Here is a 22,377-nt window from a genome sequence, read left to right as displayed (position 1 = left end):
CTGCCTATTGATTTCACTGTGAAGTAATGCAGTGTACTACTACTGTACTCTAAGTAGTACAGGAAACAATAGAAAACATTAAAACCTATAAAATCTAATTTATAAAGGTGATAAATACCTTTGCCCTCTCTCAGCTCAAGGCACTCTTTCCCCTTCAGCTATCTATAACAAGGGAAGTTGTAGGTTTTCTCCTCAAACTCCACTTTCACCATCGAACAGAACCAGTCATCTCCACCCAGAAAAGGTGTCTTTTCTACCCTGACCAGGACAAGGTCCCCCAGTTTTTTGCAAGTTATGCTGTACACATCAGTCTGTAAAAAAAATACAAACACTGTATGTTCTAATGTGGTTGTTTTGTTTTCATGTTTAGTCTTTCTCTAAGCTAGTATAGAGAATGTAGTATCTAATGTCTGTCTGTAGTTTATACTCTTCATATTATTGTTGCGTCATTTGCAATGGGTATTTCCTGTTTGAATGCCAAAAAATGTTTGAGAGATTTTGTTGACTTTGCTTAATAGAAACACCATTCTGACCTCTAAGGGATTGACAGATTCAACTCAGTTCAATCTCTGTGAAGTTCCTCAGGACCAGAAGACACAAATAGAACCTTTGTTTATTCCTTAAAACCACCTTTTAAAAAACTTTTTTGAACTCTGTCATCTAATTTAGTTGTTGTTTACAATGTTTCTTCATTGTTTGATTATTGTTTTATTTGTTCTTTTTTATTGTAGTTGATAAAATATTAGTTTTGTACAGATGTGATGCAGCTTAATTCTCAAAATGTTTGTAATTGTACTTTTAAAACCTGAGAAATCCTATTTCAAAGGAAACATTTGAAAATCACACTTAGGCATGAAATCTTACAATATATCTCATAACATTAACAAAAATCACAGATAGGTGGAATACAAACCCATCCCTCGAATATTGGCTAAATATTGAATGTTTAGACGATGGAACAGAAAGAGAATAGAGACTTTTATCAGATTTAGGACATATCAGTATTCAAATTTCTGAACAAACTGACTTAGACTTTCATAAAACATTATATTGGCTTAACTTTCAAAGTAATGTGAGGCTTGCAAAAACCAAATTCTTGGTGTTCGTTCCATGGACGTATTCTACCATTTGCTGAATAATGAGAAAATGTGAAAGAAGATGAATAGTATTTAAAGATACTCACAGCTCCACGCACACGGTCATTGCCCCAGTTGTCCAGTGTGAAGGTCTCGCTCCTGTCATCAGTGCCTATCAGGGTGATATAAACATAGTCATTGGTTCCAGCATAATCTATGTTACCTGTGGTCACTGACACTTTGTAAGTAAACGTTGTCATAGTTATTATTTTACAACGTATAGAGGGTAAAAGCTTTTCAGCAGCTTTCAGCTTTCTTTTAAGCCTTAATTCACATGACAAGCTGGCCCTTAAATAGAGCACCAGTTGGGTCCTCCCCATTTATGGAAACCCCCCCCACACAGTCTTAGGAAGCAGGTTTTGACTCACATTGCCATGGTTGTATATACATTTTAGATGGACAATTTTGCATATCCTTCAGTTAAACTTTAAATGTTATTTTTAGAATATATCTGTTATATATATTAGGATATATCTCATCTTGTACCCACTGTTTGCCAGATTAGGCTCATGGTGGGAAAATTGATGAATGGTGTAGAGGATGGATATTTCTGTATTAAGGCTACAGTGCCTATTTATCTCAAATTTCAAGGAAATTTTTCTCATGGGGTTTTGAAAGTCCTCACCAGAAAGCAGTAGGAGTAGAATTAAATAATGGAATTAAATTAATCACTATCATTTCATCATAATTATAGCAGATTTTCAATGTAGTAATGTCTTGAACATTCCTAAAGAAGGAAAGTACTGTATCCTAATTTTTGTATTTGTAGATTATTTTGTCAATTGCAGGGGCTCCGGTAAAATTGATTGATTTAAGTTAAATTAAACCTTAACTTTAAAATATCAAATGCAACTCACAATTGGTAGCCCACTGAAGCTCAGCAGGTTTGAGCCTGGTCAGTACCTGGATGAGAAAGCTAAGATTGCTTCTGGAAGAGGTGTTACTGGGCCCAGTAGGGAACACTCACCCTGTGGTCTGTGTTGGTCGTAATGCCCCAGTATGGTGATAGGGAGACTATACTGAAAAAAAGCACCATCCTTCTGATGAGATGTAAAAAACGAGGTCATGAGTCTCCGTTGTCATTAAAGATACCAGCAAGATTTTTTAAAAGAGTAGGGGTGTTACCCCATCTCTGAACTGGCTTCATCACTCTGCTCTCCTCCCCACTGAGAGCTGGTGTGGGGAGCGGACTAGTGCATCATCCAGGTGGGGCTGCACACTGGTGGTGGAGGGGATCCCCATTACCTGTAAACAGCTTTGAGTGGAATGTCCAGAAAAGGGCTATAGAAGTATAAGGACTTATTAAATTATTTTAATTATACCAATATCATCATTTGAAGTGCCAGCAAAATTCCTTTAAAGTTATATATACTGTATATATATTATTACAGCTTTAGGTGACTTTGAAGTGTCTCTTAGATTTTAGATACAGTTTGTGACACTGGGAAGAGTGAACACTTCTAATCTGGAGTCCCTTGAGCATAAACAATGGTAAAGTTACCTTAGTATACCTAGGGAAGTTGTGGATTAATGACTGCCAAGGAGCAGGACAGAAACAGACTATATAAAATGACAGAAGAGTGAGGAAGAAGGAAGAAACGAGGAAAAGCAGGGAGAAGAGAGAGGAGTCCAGAGGAGTTGGGACTTGAAGCTTGTGCCAGGCGAGAGCCCCTACTTCTTGATCATCCAAACCAAACCTGACTGGAGCTACGTATTTGAACCTAATCAGAGCGTGCTCTTCTGTGTTTTTCGGGAACTATGAACTCTATGAATTGGCATCATTACTCTGCTCTCCTCCCCACTGATAGCTGATGTGTGGTGAGCATTCTGACGCACTATGGCTGCCTTTGCATCATCCAGGTGGGGCTGCACTCTGGTGGTGGAGGGGATCCCCATTATCTGTAAAGCGCTTTGAGTGGAGTGTCCAGAAAAGCACTATATAAGTGAAAGCATTTATTATAATTAACTTGAGTTTCCTGGGTAAAAGATACCTCAGTTAGAAATATCTTTCCTGATTAGGGTGCATTTTATGGATAGAGATATAGGCTCCCATTTATTTTGTGGCATCCAGGGTGCAGAGAGAGAGATTTAACTGCAGGTTGCATTGTATTTAGTTAGAAGGCAGCTCGTCTCTAGTGTGGCCTCTGTAGACATATTAAGAGTTTAGTGCTTAGTAGCAGTCTGGGGTTTTCTGGGTGACCAGAATGTTAGGCCTCTGAAACGCCTTGTCTGTAAATACTGTATATAATGTAACTTTGTGTTGTATGTTTTGTGTCTTGCGCACTTTATTGTAATATTTGTTTTAACCAAGTGTGCCTGGATTATTACCCCTCTCAACAAAGCTGTGCCAGAGAATAAATAATTCATGTGCCTCTAATTATACCAGCCGTTCGGGAACATGGTTAGAAATCACATACAAGCTCGGGGTTATTAATAATTATTTCACTGATTGACTAAACTGCACGGTCAAATACTAATTTTCATCAGTTTCGTAACCCCCATTTGTAACAATATCATAGTCTTATTTATAAAATATTTATTAGCTTAAATTGTGGAAGACACCATGTGTGAAATTAAAACCTAGCTAAATTCATCTTGTGAAAATATTTTGCAAAGAACAAGTCAAATATGAAGATTATGTTTGAGCATTATTTTATTTTAATAATAATAATTGCTTACACTAATATAGTGCTTTTCTGGACACTCCACTCAAAGTGCTTTACAGGTAATGGGGACTCCCCTCCACCACCACCAGTGTGCAGCCCCACCTGGATGATGCAACAGCAGCCATAGTGCGCCAGAACGCTCACCACACACCAACTAACAGTGGGGAGGAGAGCAGAGTAATGAAGCCAATTCATAGATGGGGATTATTAGGAGGCCATGATTGGTAAGGGCCAATGGGAAATTTGGCCAGGATGCCGGGGTTACATCCCTACTGTTTTCGAGAAACGCCCTGTGATTTTTAATGACAACAGAGAGTAAGTACCTCGGTTTTACGTCTCATCCGAAGGACGGCACCTGTTTACAGTATTTTGTCCCCATCACTATACTGGGGCATTAGGACCCACATGGACTGCAGGGTGAGCGCTCCCTGCTGGCCCCACTAACACCTCTTCCAGCAGCAACCTTAGTTTTTCCCAGGAGGTCTCCCCTCCAGGTACTGACCAGGCTTACACCTACTGAGTTTCAGTGGGCTGCCAGTTGTAAGTTGCAGGGTGATATGGTTGCTGGATTTTAAAATATAAATTTAATACATCCTTCTAATAGAATTGGATATGTAAATGAGAGAGAACCACAATCTTGCATGCATTGGAATAAGTAAAGGTAAATGTCATGGTGAAATTTCACAATGTTATGTTTGTTTACAGTTCAAAGACTGTAAACACAATGATTTCGCAAACACTCCACAACATTTCTCACTTCAGTTTGTGAGCTGACTGACTGACCACACTGGTCAACACTCTTCTCTGAGTTTTAAGCTAACTGAATTTGCAGATAACTTGTGACTGCATTGACACAAAAATACAGATAAAATTTAAAAATAATTTTACTTGCTGTATTACTTTAAACATCTTAATACTGTTACAAATGGGGGGTAACGAAAATGGTGAAAATCAGGATTTGGCCAAGCGGTTTAGTCAATAAGTGAAATAATTCTTCATAACCCCCAACCTGTAAGTGCTTTTTCCAGAATATAACCGAGCAGCTGGTATAATTTCAGGCACGTGAATTCTTTTTTCTCTGGCACAGCTTTGTTGAGAGGACAAAGTCTATGTACAGTATTTACAAACAAGATGTTTCAGAGGCCTAACATTCTGGTCACCCAGAAAACCCCAGACCGCTACTAAGCAGTAAACTCTTAATGCCTATCAAGGCCACATAATAGATAAGCTGCTGTCTAACTTAATACAATGTAACCTGCTGTTAAATCTCTTTCTCTGTAACCCAGATGCCACAAAATAAATGGGAGCCTATATTCCTATCCATAAAAATGCATCCGGAGCAGGAAAGACATTTCTAACTGAGGTGTCTTTTAATAATAATATTAAAAAACGTTATTTTATATAGCACCTTAAAAGGTGTCATTACAGAATGACAGCAATAAATAAAGAATACACAAGATAAAATACAATTACAATACACAGAGGAGACCGTGGATGGTGGTCCTTAATACAGTAGGAGCAGAGGGGTAGAGAATGGAACCAGTTAAGTAAAGGCTCTTCTAAAGAAGAAGGTTTTTAGTCTGGATCTTCAAGATCTTCAAAATCGAGATCTGAATGCAAGAAAGGAGAAAGTTATCCAATTACGGTTTCTCACTAGCCCCCAAAACGAAGATTTCTGAAGATTTAAAATGAAAGAAAAATAAAATACTTTGTGTTTAAAATACAAGTCCCTTCTACAGGTCCACTTTAATGCAGATGGGGGTTCTCAAAACCAAAGATGTCCACAATTTCTCATCTTAAGGTTCTATGCTCCCAGTGTCCTAAAATAATTTACCGTAGATTTACCCAAATTCACAATTTCCTGGCCCGAAGGCATCCACACAGTTTTCCTCTCTCCCTGCTCCACACTCCCCCTAATTTCAGATCCACTTTTTTGTCTGTTTTTGTCTGTTTCCTTTTGTCTGTTGCCCACCATTTCATTAAATGCAATGTCATAATATCCTAACACTGATTTCCAAGTGTTAGCAAAATTTAAAAACATCAAAATTCTTTGATCAAAACTTATCTAAATTAATTTTGTTAAAATATTTCACAACACAAAAGTCAGATATGAAGATTGTTTGTTCATTTGCTAATTTTTGTCTCAGTTCACATCGTAAAAAGCACAAACATAGCCTCCATATCAAAGTGCCAAATTGCAAATGCACCACAAAACTTCTCCCCTCAAAGTGAGACACACCCAGCTGACTGACTACACTAGTCAATACAATTGCATACATTTGACGTGTATTCAAGTGAACAATCCTGAAAAGTAAGTTGCACTCCTGAGGGAGAACTAGCAGTGAAGCTTGAGGAGTAGAGGGAACCTCCGTGCTGGGTGAGAGGCAGCTGAGACAGGGAAACCCACATGGCAGCGTGGAGACTGGGAGCTGTGCGGACGAAGTGCTGCTGCAGCCAGCTCGGGCCTCAGGGAAGCGCAGCAGTGCACACAGACAGACAGCATGCTGTGCAAGACGGAAAACCAGGAAGTAAGCATAGTCTGAGATCGTGGTCGAGCAGGCAGGGGTCAAAGCCAGCGGGGAGAGACCAACAGGCCAAAGTGCAGAAGGTGACTGCAAGAGAAGTGAAGCAAGAGCGAGGTCCAGGGAAGCTAAAGCACAGGGGGGAATACTTGGTAGGAGTCGGGGTCCATCAAAGCGAGGATCAAAACCACAGGGGCGGAGGCAGTGGCTCTGTGGCTCAGGATCTGCGCCTGTGGCTGGAAGGTTGCCGGTTCAAATCCCGCAGCCAGCAGAGGAATCCTACTCCATTGGGCCCCTGAGCAAGGCCCTTCATCCCAGCTGCTCCAGGGGTGCCGTATAAATGGCTGACCCTGCGCTCTGACCCCCAGCTTCTCTCTCCTCGTCTGTGTGTCTCGTGGAGAGCAAGCTGAGGTATATGAAAAGACAAATTCCTGATGCAAGAAATTGCGCTGTATATAGCCAGTAAAGTGATCTTATCTTAGCAAAGCAGGAGGAGAGAATCCAAGTCAAAATCCTAGGGAAACAAACAGGGTCCAAGCAGAGTGCGCAGAGAAGTAACAAGCCAAGAATAATCCAGGAACAAGGTAGATAGCAAAGACGGTCAAGGAACAAAAAGCACAGCTATAGCCCGAGTCTCCCAGGGGCTCAGAAACATCAGGTCCGAGTCTTCATCTTCTGAATCTCCTGCAGCAGGTGTGGTCGTAAACTGTCTCCAGGTGATGTCACATCAATGCTTACCCACCCTGCCACTGGCCAAAAAGGGCAAGCATGACAGTCATAGGAAAACAATACAACACAACTTCAGTTAACAGTGAAGTGAAGAAAATAAATCAGAATTCAAATGGATTGCTGCCCATCAGAATGTCTTCCCAAAAATGAACATCAAATCAAAATGAAGGTTGGTAAGAGAATAAGTTATGCTGCTGTAAGAAGGGATCAGATTTCACCAAGAGCTTCAGCATTACTGCTGTTTGTTTACACATTTGTCAATTAAGTAGGTCTTTGAAAAAAATAAGTTATAGAATATTTCCAAGAATGTAGAAGAAAATGAAAATCATATCTAAAAAAACAAAAGAAGTAAAAGGTCAGATATAGTATATACAATACTATATTGCACATATAGTATAAATGCAGCTACATCATCCTGCAGACTACTACGGGCAACCCACTGAAGCTAAGCAGGCGTAAACCTAGCCAGTACCTAGATAGACACTTCCTCGGAAGAGCTAAAGTTAGGACCCACATAGACACTACCCAGTGAGTGCTCCCTGCTGACCCCACTAAAACCCCAGCATAGTGATTGAGACACTATACTGTAAAAAGATGCTGGCCTTTAGATGAGAAAACTGAGGTCCTGACTCTCCACATCATTAAAAATTCCAGGGCATTTCTCAAAAAGAGTATGGGTGTTATCCCAGTGTCCTGGCCAAATTTCCCCCTGGCCTTTACCAGTCATGGCCTCCTAATAATCCCCATCTCTGAACTGGCTCCATCACTCTGCTCTCCTCCCCACTGAGAGCTGCTGTGTGGTGAGCGTTCTGGCGCACTATGGCTGCCGTCACATCATCCAGGTGGGGCTGCACATTGGTGTTGGTGGAGGGGATCCCCATTACCTGTAAAGCACTTTGAGTGGAGTGTCCAGAAAAGCGCTATATAAGTATAAGGACCTATTATTGAATTATTTTTTAATTATACTAACATCATAATTTGAAATGCCAGCAAAATTCCTTTAAAGGTACATATATATCAAAGTCAGAAATATTTCACAAAGAACAGGTCAAATATGAAGATGATATTTGAGCATTTTCTAATTTTGAAAAATAATCTTTATTTTAATATAGCGCCTTTAAAGGTGGCTTCTCAAAGCGCTTTACAGGATGATAACATCAATAAATAAGAAGAATACACAAGATAAAACACAATTACAATATAAAGAGGAGACCGTGGATGGTGGTACTAAGAAAAACAAAGGGGTGAAGAATGAAACCAGTTAAGTAAAGGCTTTTCTGGAGAAGAGGGTTTTGAGTCTGGATTTGAAGGAGTTTAGAGAAGGTGACTCTCTGATATCCTGGGGGAGAGAGTTCCAGAACTTGGGGGCATAACAGGAGAAGGCCCTGTTACCCATACAATGTAGACGGGCTTGGGGGACAGGAAGGAGAGCAGAATTAGAAGAGCGAAGGTTGCGAGGTGGGGAGTAGGGTGATAATAGTTCAGACAGGTACTGAGGTGCAAAGCCATGCAGAGCCTTATACTGTAGGTGAGCATGAGGATTTTAAAGTCAACACGGAATTTGACCGGAAGCCAGTGCAAGGACTCCAGGATAGGAGTAATGTGAACACTTGCACTAGACCTGGTCAGGATTCTGGCTGCTGAATTTTGGACATACTGCAGTTTGTTCAGAGTAGATTTAGATACCCCAGCGAGTAGAGCATTACAGTAGTCAATTCGAGAGAATACAAATGTGTTGATCAGCTTTTCAGCCACAGTTAGTGATAGCATAGGGCGGAGTCTAGCGATATTTCTTAGGTGAAAAAAAGATGTTTTGACAGTATGCTGCACATGTGGGTCGAATGTTAAGCCAGAATCGAATATAACCCCAAGGTTTTTCAATTTTGATTGAAGCTCAAGTACAGAACCATCTACAGATAGGGTTAAATATAAATGTAATACATTCTTCTAATAGAATTGGATATGTAAATGAGAGAGAACCACAATCTTGCATGCACTGGAATAAGTAAAGGTAAATGTCATGGTGAAATTTCACAATATGTTTGTTCACACTTCAAAGACTATAAACACAATGATTTTGCAAACTCCGCAACATTTCTCACTTCAGTTTGTGAGCTGACTGACCTCACTGGTTTTTACACTAGCTGAGTTTGCAGATAGCTGATGACTGCATTGACACAAAAATACAGATAATTCAATTAAAAAAAATCTTTAAAAGTACTTTTATTTGCTGTATTACTTTAAACGTCTTAATATTTTTTTACAAATGAGGGGTAATGAAAATGGTGAAAATCAGGATTTGGCCAAGCGGTTTAGTCAATAAGTGAAATAATTCTTCAACTTGTTAGTGCATTTCCAGAATATATCCCAGCGGCTGGTATAATTAGAGGCACACGAAGTCTTTATTCTCTGGCACAGCTTTGTTGAGAGGAGTAATAATCCACCATAATGACACCAGACACTAAACTACACTACACACAACATATAACATGCGAGTTACTTTAGTCACAGTATTTACAATCAAAGTGTTTCAGTTGCCTAACATTCTGGTCATCCGGGAAACCCCAGACTCCTACTAAGCATTAAACTCTTAAGCAGTTCAGGTGGGGAGCTGTGTCCTCATGTGTAGGTAGCCAAGGAACAAGTAACAGGTTTATTCCCTGCTGAATAGAGAAGAAAACACAACGTTTCGGCTGTGGAGCCTTCTCTGGGTGTGAGAAAGACAGACAGCAAGCGAAAGTGGAGAAGTGGAGATTTCCCTACAGGATAGTTGACAGCTCCTGTCTGTTTGAGCAGAAGGTAGGTGTTGTTAAAATAGTTGTGCACCTGCGGAGAGGGCTGATAATAACCATGTTTAAATTGGTTTTCTGTGTTCTTGCCCAGCATCCAAAAATAACAAAAAGCAATAAAGTAATACTGAGCTCCACATGAGGCGCTTGTATACTGTACATCACAGATAACCAGCAGGTAAAAAAACTCCAGGTGTTCAGGCTTTGATTGATATGACAGGCTTTGGGGTGGGTGAACGGGTTTTAGAAGGTGGGGGTGAAGAATGTGTCTGAATGCATTTTGTGTGAAGATGACAGGGCAAGCTTCTGCAAATGACTGCCCTACCAGGGCCAGGTGAGAGCTGTGGGTGAGCTGTGGGTTTGGCTGAGACCCCCCTGTGACATACAGTGCAGGATACCAGTGTCACTGTTTCACCAAATAGATTCTGTGTTTCACACAACTTTGAATGGGTTTAGTTGACTCTCTTCTAGCACAGTGGCTAGTGGTGAGCCACTGAAACTCAGATTCTGGACTTAAGTCCAGTAGGATCATCCGGGGTCTGGAATTCCGCATCAAGATCAATTTTGGAACTATGGAAAAGAATGTCCGAAGTTACGTTAAAAGTTTTTAAAGCATCGATATTTTCTGTAATGTGCTCATGAGTAACCCGTTGTGTAAATTCTACAGTATGTTAAGTTCCTTCATGCTTTTGTGTAGTAGCAAATTTTATAAGAGCATCATTCATGTATGTATTTTCAAATGGAAGTTATGATTGTACTTGTGACAGTTTCTCTAAACTTCCTCTGGTAAGAAAGAAATGCATACAGTGTTACACGATGCAAGTGAAATGTTTATAGTTTGCACACTTTCTTGTGTCAAAGGCACGCGCTTTGCATCTCATTTAGTGAAATGTTATGCTACATATTTCAACAATGCACTGGATATCTTTGAGATAAACCACTGTAGAAAAGACATCCATTTCCTGTTGCTTTTGTATTGTATTCTGCTTTGGCTACATAGCTATATTGTTACAGGAAACTGAAATAAAACAAACGTCAGTGTTTATTCTTTACAATATAGATTTTGAGCTTGTAACACAATTGCTATATTCCTGGTGTTCTGTACCAAATTTAAAAATATATATTTTTGTCGTTATTTTCCATAGGGATATTGTAGGAGCGGGATTGCAATTTGTGTATTCTCATCTGTTATTTTAGGTTGTCAATAAAACATAGCTTGCAAAGCATTTTTGGCACTTTTTAAAAAATATAAACACATTCTGTGTTCTGCCATCCTGTTTCTGGAAAAAGATTGTTCATTCATACTTAAGATCTGCCATGCTCAGTACTTAACTCAGCATATGAATGAAATTAAGTTTCATTTTAATCAAATAAGAATGTCAAATGGAGTTAATCGGTGTTTGTGATCTACATGGACCAGTATTTTTTATTTCTTCAGCTCAGGTCTCACCAGAATTCCCCTATAACAGAAAACTCAGTCTGTTCTGCATTGTCTCACTGAGTATGAAGCCAGAAATGATATCCGATTCCATATGGATTATGGCATCCACTTTCCTTTTGAGTCCAGTTGTTACTGTGGGTGGTTGTTAGCAGATGCTGTTGGTCTGCTGGCACGTTTAATTGTCTAGGCAGGACTGTCAGGAGCTGATGAGCACCTGAATCCCCAGCTGTGACACTGATTGAGTGAGGACTGGATTCAGACCAACTGCTCAGACATAAAGTCCCAGATTAGCAACAAGCTTGCATGGCTTCAGGATGCTCTAGCCAGTCAGAGAGTATAGTACCAAACAGTGGGCTGTTATGCTCATGTTTAAATGTCTCAGCAGGTTAGTTTGTCTGCAGATTTTTCACTTCAATGCGTTACTACTGTTGTAACAGAAAGAATAAGGTTCTGGATCCCGAGATGAAGTTAAACAGATGAGTTTATTGCATGCAAGGAACAATAAAGCCGAAGTCTTGTTTCCCCCAAGAAACAACAAAACCGAAGTATTGTTCCATGTGTTGGTAGAAACTTTTAGTTTATATAGTATTTTCTTTCTGCTTCTGACATCACTCGGTCTTACGGTAAAGAGGGGGGTCATGGTATTTGGCCAGTTAAGAGACCCTGGCCAAATGGTCAGTTTAAGTCCCCAGGGGGTTCCCTAGCTCTCCTAGCTCGCATCTGGAATCCTTATCGGTTAACCCCCTTCCTGCCATAAACTCCAGCCTTAGAAGTCTAATCTTCATGCAGAAAGGACTTAAAATTAACCCCGTCTTCACATCTTACTTCACTACCAAATGCTCATTTCTTGTTAATTCATTATTTAGTGTTTTCATGTTATCATTTATTAACAATAGTTCAGGTGGGTAGCTGTGTCAGCATGCATAGGAACAAGTAACAGGTTTATTCCATGCTGAAAAGAGAAGAAAGTAAACACAACGTTTCAGCTATGGAGCCTTCTTTGGGTATAAGAAAGACAGGGCACTCAGCAAAGATAATATAGCATGGGAAAACGAAAGCCAGGAAGGAGGAGGAGGCAGGAGCAGGGGAGAGGCAGAGTGGCCAATCAAGTGTACGAGGTTGATAGCAGTGAGGAGAGGTATGAAATGAAACCTACAAATGAATAGAGAGAATTAAGCCGGCGTCACACTACACAACTTTTTCTAGGATTTTCAGTTGTAGCCTTCATTTACATAATCATAAAAAAATCACAGCCAGTTTTAGAGTCGCAGTGCGCGCCCGTTACCCTCAGTTGTGTAATGTGACACCCCCAGTGACTCAGTCATAGCATTCCTAACAGCCCCTACAACTCTCTGCGACTCGCTATGATAAAATCAAACTGGTTTGATTTTCTCGTAGTGAGTTGCAAATCGTAGGGGGGGCTCTTGTGTCTACGACAGTCACAGACAATGAACGCTCAGCCGGAAGTACAATGCATACAACATGGCTGCAAGGACAGAAGGAAAGCGAGTGTTTTGGACTGTGCAAATGGAGGAGAGGCTCGTCGAACTCTGGAGCCAGCACAGATGACTGTTCGATGTTTTGTGTTTGTCATTTTTTTTTGTTCGTTTACTTTCATGCAGTGCTCCTCCTCTTATTCTGGTGTGCTCCACGTTGATTGGCTGTAAAAATGAGGCGACCTCACAGTACTTTCACAGCGCAATGCGAGATTTGGAACCATGATGAAAAGTCGTGAGGGAATCGTGTAATTAGTCACCCTCTGCGATTCCTAGTCGTATAATTTGATGCCCTCTAGGACAGAAAAGGCAGCGAGATTCAGCAACTGCAGTTGATCAATTAGAAGTCATGTTGAGTCCTGTAATGTGACAAAGGCTTTAGAAGAAAACTAGTCGTTGAGAGAAGGGGGAAGGTGTGAATGAGGTTTCAGGATAATTTTAGTTTCTGATGTCTTTCTGCTATTGGAGTTAAGAAAACCCTACTTAACTGTGCATTTGCTGCAAGAGATACAGCAAATAAGGTTGCTGGAGGTACAAGATGCCATCTGGGTGATCCAGAATTGTCCTGAGGGGCCTTGAATGAGTGTGGTGTTAGATGTGTACTTGCAGGTGATACAGCGAGCTCTGTTGCAAGGGAAGGTGCCTGGTGTGGGTGGTTGCTGAGGGCGGTCGAGGGAGCTGTGAACAAGAAGGTTACGCAGATTAGGTGGTTGGCGATATGAGATGATGGGGTGGTCCGAAAAGAGGGCCCCAATGGAGGGATCATCCTGTAGGACAGGAAAGTTGTCGTTAATGGTCCTGGGGATTAGGGTGGTAGGGAAGCACCAAAGGAATGCTGTTGTTAGGCCGGGAGTTTTGGAAACTGATGTCATCCCTGCAGAGTCGTCGTAGCTGAAGGAACTGTGAAAAAGGGAGAGTTTTGGGGGTGAAATGAGCTGTATAGGAGATAGCTGTGTGAAACTGTGGGTTTTTATTAGACCGAAGTACAGAGTCGGGGATGGTTAATGGGTAAGTTTAAGTCTAGAAACAAAAGAGTAGAGGAGCATAACTGTATATTTGAGGGGCGGGTGGAAGTTGGTGGAGTGATGCTCTAGCTGGTCATTAGAGCATGTGGCAGCACCAACACAGTCATCAATGTATCGTTTGTAGAAGTCAGGGACAAAGCCAATGTAGGAAGCAAAGAAGCGTCCTTCTACCCAGCCACCAAAAATATTGGCATAGCTGGGTCCCATTCTGGTCCCCATGGTTACTCCACTAACTTGCTGGTAAAAAAGGTTTTGAATGAGAATGCATTAAGTGTGAGAACCAATTCTGCAAGGCGTACCAGGGTGTGGGTGGGTGGATCAAGCACTGTGCGTTTGTCCAGCGTGTGCTTGAGGGCTGTAAGATCAGCATTGTGGGGAATTACGGTGTAAAGAGATGTGATATCCGTGGTAAAAATGAAACTTTGAAAAGTTGGAGGGTGTGGTTGGTGTCCTTGATATATGAAGCCCTTCAACCAGCTGTTTCATAAGGCAGTTGAGAAAGGCCGAGATGTGAGTAGTTGGACAGTTACAGGCTGAGATGATGGAGCGTGCAGGGGTGTCGGGTTTGTGGACAATACTGACAATGAAGTTACACATAGGTGAAGACCCCGCCGGGGTGCCTGTGCAGGTGCCTGATTGCACAGTACTGCTGCTGCTAACATTAACTAAACTAGCCATCAAGGGAAACCAAAGGGATATGTGACCACAAGGTTATAATTTTGAAAGTTATAAAAGTAATTTGAAGACAGTGTGTAACTTAACAGTATTGTCATTGTCATTTATTAACAATGCTCATTAGTAACCAAACTGAATGTTAGTAGATGCCTGGTGTAAAATCATACATTTAAGTAACTTTAACAGAAGACACAATTTAAATAGAAATTCATTTTTTTAAATTAAATCCAGATTAAATCAAAACTTTGACCACGTCAGATAAACAGATGGCATTCTAGTACTAATGCTATTTTTTTTTTTTAAAAATCCAATAGCTTCTTCCCTTTAAGCATTCAGTATTGCTGGATGGATAATAAGTAGAAAAAAGTATTTTTTCCTAACAATTGGAACATACAGTATGTAAATGAGTAACAACAGTCCTGCAAAAGTCTGTAAATCTACAGTTTGCAGTTTGAAGAGAAAAATAATGAAAAATCCTAAGTTTTAGATGTACTGTTACTACATCTGAACATAGTAGTGCTTTTAATTACAGTTCAAATCTTTACATTTTTCTTTCATCTTTTACATTTTACAAACCTCAACAAGTACATACTAAACATCAAAAAGGTTAAACTTCAAAAATTGTTAAGAAGTACAACCACTTACTTGGCCTTTAAATTACACTTCCTTAACAGGAACTATGACTAACACAATGGCCGAGTCCTATAATGCATAGATTCGTACTGTTCTTCTTCAAAAGCTTGGCACAATAAGTGGAATTTGTTTTTTAACATTATTTTATCAGGTAACCGCACCTTCCTAACAATACAAAATAAAATAGTCACTTGGTGGATGCTTGCAGTTTTATAGAGCATTAACTCATTAGAGGTACCTGTAAGAATATAAGATTTTACAAACAAGAAGATGCATCTTTCTTATTGATGAAAACATTAGCACAATTCTACCTGTTGGGCATTGCTGTCTTTTAAGATCATGAGAAAAAATGCAAGCAAGACAAGACCATATGACCCATCAAGCTCATTTGTTTTTCATTAGTGTCGAAGAAAATTCAGTCTTCACTCAGGTTGGGAGATTATCAAACAGAGATCTTTAATACAATCAGCTGAAGGGAACATATCACAGAGGAAGGGTTTCCCCTAGCACTCAAGACATGCTCACTGTACTGAAGTTATACTTTCATTTTTATACATTAAAAGTAGGCAAAACTTTAACATATCAAAGGATCATACCGTGAAAGGGGCAGTGTCAGAAGTCAAACAAACAGGACAGGAAGATGCCATTTGGCATCCTGTAATCTATTTCATTTCTCTCTGGTTGAATGGGTGTGAGGAATCACAGGCTTTAGTTTGCACCTAAGACAGTGGTCGACAGTGTCTTAGGTGCGAACAGAAAACTTTTACTGTGCATAGTCACTGTCTTGACCTTTTGACTCGGTCTTCCACATTAGTAACCTCATTTCTTGAATCTGCAATAACTGTGGTGCTGAAATGATTTAAGATTTAAAATGACAAATCTGTATACTGTATGTATAAAACAATATAAAGTATATATAAACCATACTCTTGTCATTATCTTCCTCCCTTAACCTATTTCTGAAATAGATTGAGGTATGCTGAAAGGTTTAGAATGAATACGCTTCTAATGTTCAATAAAAGTTATTAAAGCAATGTCGTAGTGTCCGTAGATGGCTTCTGAAGAACCTGTCATTTTGGCTCTAGCCCAGGCTGTGGGGTTTCCCAGAGCCGAGATGGCTTCTGAGCAGGCAGGGGTCTGGAAGCAAGTGAGCATTATTGAGCTGGACACGCCTGGGCAATCCTCATGAGGATTTTAGGGCTTTGGGATTGGTGAGTGTGGCATAAGCTGGGCATGGGTGCGAGGTGCGCCAGCAGCTGTCTGAGTGTGGGATGATGTAATAGAAGCTGCCCATAACTTGCATCTTCAATGTCGATTGCTCTGCCTACTGCTCTTTCCCCGATCAGTGAACCCCAGTCCACTGTGATCAGCAGGTCATAGTGAGGGTTAGTGTGAGGCTGGGAGCCGTCTACACGGCACCTGTCCTGACTCTCTCTGTGTTTTGCTTCCCTCGTTTCCCTTCAGGCGGCGCTCTGACAGGCAGAGGTCTGGAGCCTGAGAGAGACAAATCTGCGGGATGTATTCTGGGGGGGAGTGTGGGAGGCAGGAATCTGTAAATGGCCAGACAGATTCTTCTCTTATTCGATAGAGAGCTGGAGGAAGGTGTGATGCTGGTTTAACACATGAAGGTCAGATCCCCAGAAGAGTCAATTCTCCTCCAGGAGGCCCACGAATTACACAAGTATTCAGCCCCCGAGTTGGGACTGGGTAGTTGAATTTTTGTCAATTTTTTTTAATTCAATAGGATGAGTAGGACTTGTGAAACACCCCCTCTGCTGGACGTTCACTGCAAATGAACTGAAAAAACTTGAACTGCGACTCGTGCTTTTAGAATCGGCTGCAGTTTTTAAAATAAAAGGGTGTGAAACCAGGGCAGGGGCAATGTGATTTAGCACCCAGAAATAAAATGTGCAGACTGAAAGTTGAAAGAGTCGTACCCAGTGAGACATTAAACACTACAGCAAATTGAGACTTCAGACATTGATCACACGCGTAGCATTTCTGTCTCTTTCCAACGATTTCTAGAAATGACACAAAATGACAACCACTTGCACATACTGTATGTCTGGGATCTTTCTACGTAGTTTACATCCGAAACAAAATGAGAAACAAATCTGTATCCTTTATTCTCCACGAGACGTGTTATAGACTGCAGAGTTGAGTACTATTTTCTTTCTAATCGAATTGCATCACGTTAGCCAAGGTCGTAAGAACGTATTGTATTGACAGTTTGTATCCACTTAACTTATAAGGATACTGTATGATTCTAGAAGTTCTGAATTAAAACAAAGAAGTTTCCTGTTAAATGTCATTCTCGTGTTTTGCAAAATTTTACATAATCATATTTGTGCTTCAAAGAATTTACAAATTCGTTTCAGTTGTACTTATATTCTTTAAAAAATCTCAAAAGATTTACGGAGGACTGGTTTACAGAAACCTCTTATCATATAAGCCGATTACTTCATGCGACCCCCAGATGTAAACTCTGTTGGTTGATAAGTGTAGTGCAATGCAGGGAGTGTTCGATGGGGGGTGGGGGGGGGCCCGGATTAAGGGAGACGTGTTGCCGTGGAGACCACACCTGACGTGAAGAAGTGATTAAACAGCAGGTGTAGACGTGGTTTAAAACCAGCCTGAAAAGCTCCTGGAGCGGGGAGAGATCCAACGGGGCTTTGGTCTTGTTGCCACTGCAGTGGTGAGGGAACAAGTGCGGAGGCTCTGCTGTGAGAGAGCCCGGCTGAAGCAGGACAGTAGCGCCTGTGAGACGCTACTAGTCGGGGCGGTGTTAGAAGGGCGTGCCGCCTTGTACGGTATGAGTCAGCAAAGACTTGATTAGGAAAAAGTAATAGGTTTATTCCATGCTGAAAAAAAGAAGAGAGAAAACACAACGTTTCGGCAGTGGAGCCTTATCAGATGTGAGAGAGACAAGGCAGTAGGCAAAGGTAAAGTAGTGGGAGAACAAAGGCTGGGAGGGAGGAGGAGTGAGAGGCGGGAGCAGGGGACAGAAAGAGAGGTCAGTCAAGAGGTGTGAAGTCAGAATAGGTGAAGAGAGGTGAGAAAATTTAGTAGAATAGTAGTCTGTCATTAAGAGAAGGGGGAAGGTGTGATCCTAGCTGCAGGATAAGTTTGGTTTCGGTAGTCTTTCTGATGTATGAGTTCGGAAAACCGTCTTTGAGAACACACATGGAGAGATGAGAGTGGTCGTGGCCGTCAGAGGTGAAATGAGAAACAATGGGCTTGGAGAGCTCTTTATTCTTCACAGCCCTGACGTGTTCTCTGAAGCGGTCTCTAAGTCTCCTTCCTGTTTCTCCAATGTAGAGAGAAACTGGGCATTTACTGCAAGAGATACAGTAAATGCCCAGTTTGTAGGTGTGGGTTAGTGTGTGTGTGTGTGTGGACCAGAGTGGGTTGTGTGAAAGAGGGACCCTCAGCCTGGCAATACATTGGTGTCAGGGAAGCAAGTGGGGTCTATCTAGCTGCACCCTCTGGGAGATCGTGCCCAACCACCACTGCACTATGTGAGGTGCGCTGGCAGCTGTGAGTTCACAACCTAAGGGCATGAGAGTGAGACGCCAGAGGGGTTGTGTGTGTTTCAGAGAGGGACAGTGTGTTGGGTCTTGGCACGGTGTGTAGTGCCGAAGAGACTCGGTGATGTAGGTAGTGCGTATTTGTGTAACAACCTGATGGCGTTAGGAAGAGGACGTCAGGGCTGGAGGCGGACCTGGGAGTCTGAGGCACTGGTTGAGTGTGAAACAGTGATTTAAAGGAGCAGGAGACTCTGTGTTGGGGTCTGGGAGCAAGAGGTTCCTAGCAGTGAGGACAACAGGATGAACTTGGTGAACTTGAGCCTCCGAAGGTAAAGGGCCCAGAAGTAACGGATTGTGGAGTCATGTATCCTGTTACCCCGATGAGGAGGTCAGTGTGATCACTCCTCTCGGAGGAGAGTGTGTGTAAGATAAAGGGGTGTGACAAGGGAGAGTGGGAGCCTGTCCACACCCAATGTGCTGTCAATGTCCCCCGTGGCACCAAATAAGGTTCTATCTGATAACCGATTAATTGTCTTTGAAGTGGCATTTTTTTTATTTGAACAAGAAGTAAAGTAAAAAATAATGGTATACCAGGGTATTAAGATTAAAAAAAATCTGAAAACAAGATACAATTTGAACTTTTCCCTCAATGTATAGTCATTTAAAAAAAAAACAATTTGTGGTTAAAGTGTTAATGACCTTTTAAAGAAAGATCTCCCATCTCAATCTGATGGTTTTTCAAGGTTAGTTCATGGCTCACTTGTTTTGGTTGTGCCACCTTCACTTATTAGGGAAAATTGACATTTAAGTTTGGAGGAATAAACCCCAAATACAATAAATAGTATTTGTCAAACACGGACAGAACGAGGCCTAAATGTTTTAGATTTTAGAACATCTAACACTATTTTGACGATAAACCTGATACTCAGGTGTTTACAAAAATAAGCAAAGTATGTGGAATATACATAGCATCTAGAATACTAGAGATATAAAGTTTAGAAATAAAACTTTCTTTGAGAACTGCGTTAAAAATTATATCTAGGTAAAACCGTTCATTGGCATTGACGGTGACATATTATTACACTGACTTTATGAACAGATATAACATCCCTGTTACGGTCGATGAGTACTCTCAGAAACGTGAGGTCTATGTATGCAACAGATAGACGGGCTGCGAAAGTTTAAAAAAGAGTAAAAACCATTTACGCTTCAAACCTTGCAGGTGCAGTGACAGCCGACCACGATCTGCGGAGGACCCTGCCTCTCCAGCCTCACTCCGAGGAGCTCCCGGCGGACACGAGTGGAGTTCTGCCCACATTGGTGTGGGAAGCAGTACAGATTTATGCTTCTAAAGAGTCAGCGGAACATTGCGATTCCTTTTACAGTGGATTTCAAAAGTCGAAAATCTGGCCCAAATGACACAGCAAGGCAAATGTTACATTCTGTGTTGATCTAGTTGCTGCATAAGGAAAGAACAGTATTAGTTTCATTTTTGTACAGATGCAGTCTCATTACTTCTATCACCTCGGTACTTTACAAAAATATATATTTATGCATAAACAATAACAAAAAATACAATACAACGTAAAGGCGTTTGGATCTTATCTGCATTTACCTTGTTATGTTATATGTATTCTTGTTTTTATTGTATCCATTTTTGTTATAAATAAAGACGCGAGTCGATGACATACACAGGAAGTTGCCCACTGGGCTTATGGGAAATGTAGTCTCTAGTGTTCTGGGTTGTGCTGCTCACGTTTGGCAGATTTGATTGAACATCAAATAATACAAGGAGACACGGCATATAAAAACCCTACGGCAATGTGTACCCAGAGATAACTGTATATATGAGCACATCAAGTCGGAACAAGATTGGAGTTTTACAGTTTTTAATGTGTGCGGATGTGTGCATTTCAATGTTACTTCTGTAACTCGGTGTGAGAGGAGCAGTCCACACTGATGTCCTGCAATATATAAATAATACATATACAGTATATCAGAATTATATTAATACAGTTTCAGCATATATCGTGTCATGGACTTCTGTTTCTTGCTCTCCGAAGAGACGAGCAAATCTTCAGACTCTTTGTAAATGAGACATCATGACAGCGGTGCCGACCTGATCTTTATTGACCTGTTAAACCTGTTTGTGTAAAGAGCAGCAGCAGTAGTATTGTGTACCGGTTTGTGCTATGCGTACTCTTGTGCGTATTGCGTGTATGTTTTCCCCATTTTCAATTTTAATTCCACAAGTGTCTGCAGCGCTCGTCCTGCCCGGTTTATTCATCCGGCACATAAAGAAAACCCACTGTCATCGTGTCTGTGGGTTACTTAGCCCCCCTGTCTTGTTTGCAAACTTTTCTCCTGTGTTTATTTTACTTTATCAATAAAACAGGGTTGCCGTGGCAACAGAGCTGTAGAAGTTGTTGCCGGAGCGGAACTGACCTCCAGCAGGTAAACAGTCGTTTTTTAGTCTAATCGGAAACTTTAGTCTAAAGACCGCTGGCTGGAGTATTTTGTAGGCATTGCGCAGAACAAAAGGAAGAAACGGTGAGAAGCAGAGCCAGTCGCGTCGCAGGCTGTGGGACAGACTGTCAGGGAAACACGCAGCTGGTGGGGAAATATCAGCACTGGACACCAGACTCACACCGCTGGGCTCACTGCACCATGAGCGAGTCCGTCGGCGCATCCACCTGCTGGGGTGTGTTACTGCAGGAGTGAGGAGTCTCTGGTCGCGTCATGATCTGCAAGTGGAGGTGAAAAGGTGAGAGACGGCGGCGCAGTGAGTGGCAGTGCTGGGGCCCTGGATTTAGTTCCTGGGGTGCTGTCTGTGTGGAGTTTGCATTCTCTGCCCCTGTTCTCATGGGTCTGGTTTCCTGGGGTGCTGTCTGTGTGGAGTTTGCATGCTCTGCCTCTGTTCTCATGAATCCGTTTCCTGGGGTGCTGTCTGTGTGGAGTTTGCACGCTCTGCCCCTGTTCTCATGGGTTTCCTGCAACTGTCCAGTGTTGGTGAGACTGGTGGGTTGATTGTGTTGTGGGAAATCGGACTGTGGTGTGAGTGTGTCTGTTTGTCCTGTGGGGGGAGAGGTGCCCCCTCCAGAACAAACAAACATGCAGACTCCACACAGACAGCACCCCAGGGATCGAACCCAGAGCCCCAGTGCTATGGGGCAGCAATGTACCACGATGCTACTGTTTGGGTGAGATATTGGGAAATTTACACGATTGTCTGGGAGCCACAGCATGCAGTGGTTAGCAGTGCTGGGGCCCTGGGTTCAGTTCCTGGGTCTTTGTGGAGTTTGTGTGTTTTAATAATCTCATGTTATAATCTACTAAAGCTTTAGGGTGATCTAAATTAGATGAGAAATTTAACAGTTAAGATAAGATTTATTGTGGGCACACAGCACTTCTGTACATTTTAATATAATGCACCCCCCCAAAAAAAAACATTGCACATGTATTACACATTAAAACATTACATTACAAAATATATTGCACACAAATGGATTGTAAAAGTAAAAAAATTGTGTTTATCCTTGCCATTTGCATTGGCAGCTTTAATGGATAGTGGAACACAGGAATGTTTGTATCTGTTTGACTTACATTTGGGAACTCTAAAACGTTTGCCAGAAGGAAGAAGTTGATATTCAGAATTGAGGATGTGGGAAAGATCTGATATGATTTTTTTTGCCTGTTAGATTATGGCTTTTTCAAAGATTGTCTGCAGGGAGGGGTGAA

The 22,377-nt window shown here is 41.4% G+C and overlaps 1 long non-coding RNA gene across 1 annotated transcript; it reads right to left on the bottom strand.

Annotated features, from left to right (window-relative positions):
* Window positions 1-118: 118 nt before the first annotated feature.
* Window positions 119-20,303, bottom strand: LOC148810256 (uncharacterized). Its single transcript, XR_016086793.1, has 4 exons — window positions 20,255-20,303; window positions 19,855-20,098; window positions 1,184-1,248; window positions 119-311 (listed from the first exon to the last, which is right to left on the bottom strand). It is a non-coding gene; the product is annotated as an uncharacterized LOC148810256 (long non-coding RNA).
* Between the last annotated feature and the right edge of the window lie 2,074 nt (window positions 20,304-22,377).

The sequence above is a fragment of the Atractosteus spatula genome, unplaced genomic scaffold (assembly GCF_055471065.1).
Source record: "Atractosteus spatula isolate fAtrSpa1 unplaced genomic scaffold, fAtrSpa1.hap1 Scaffold_1, whole genome shotgun sequence".
NCBI classification, from domain to species: Eukaryota; Metazoa; Chordata; class Actinopteri; order Semionotiformes; family Lepisosteidae; genus Atractosteus; species Atractosteus spatula.
Note: the sequence above shows the minus strand (reverse complement) of the source record. Positions and strands in the feature narration are given on the sequence as shown.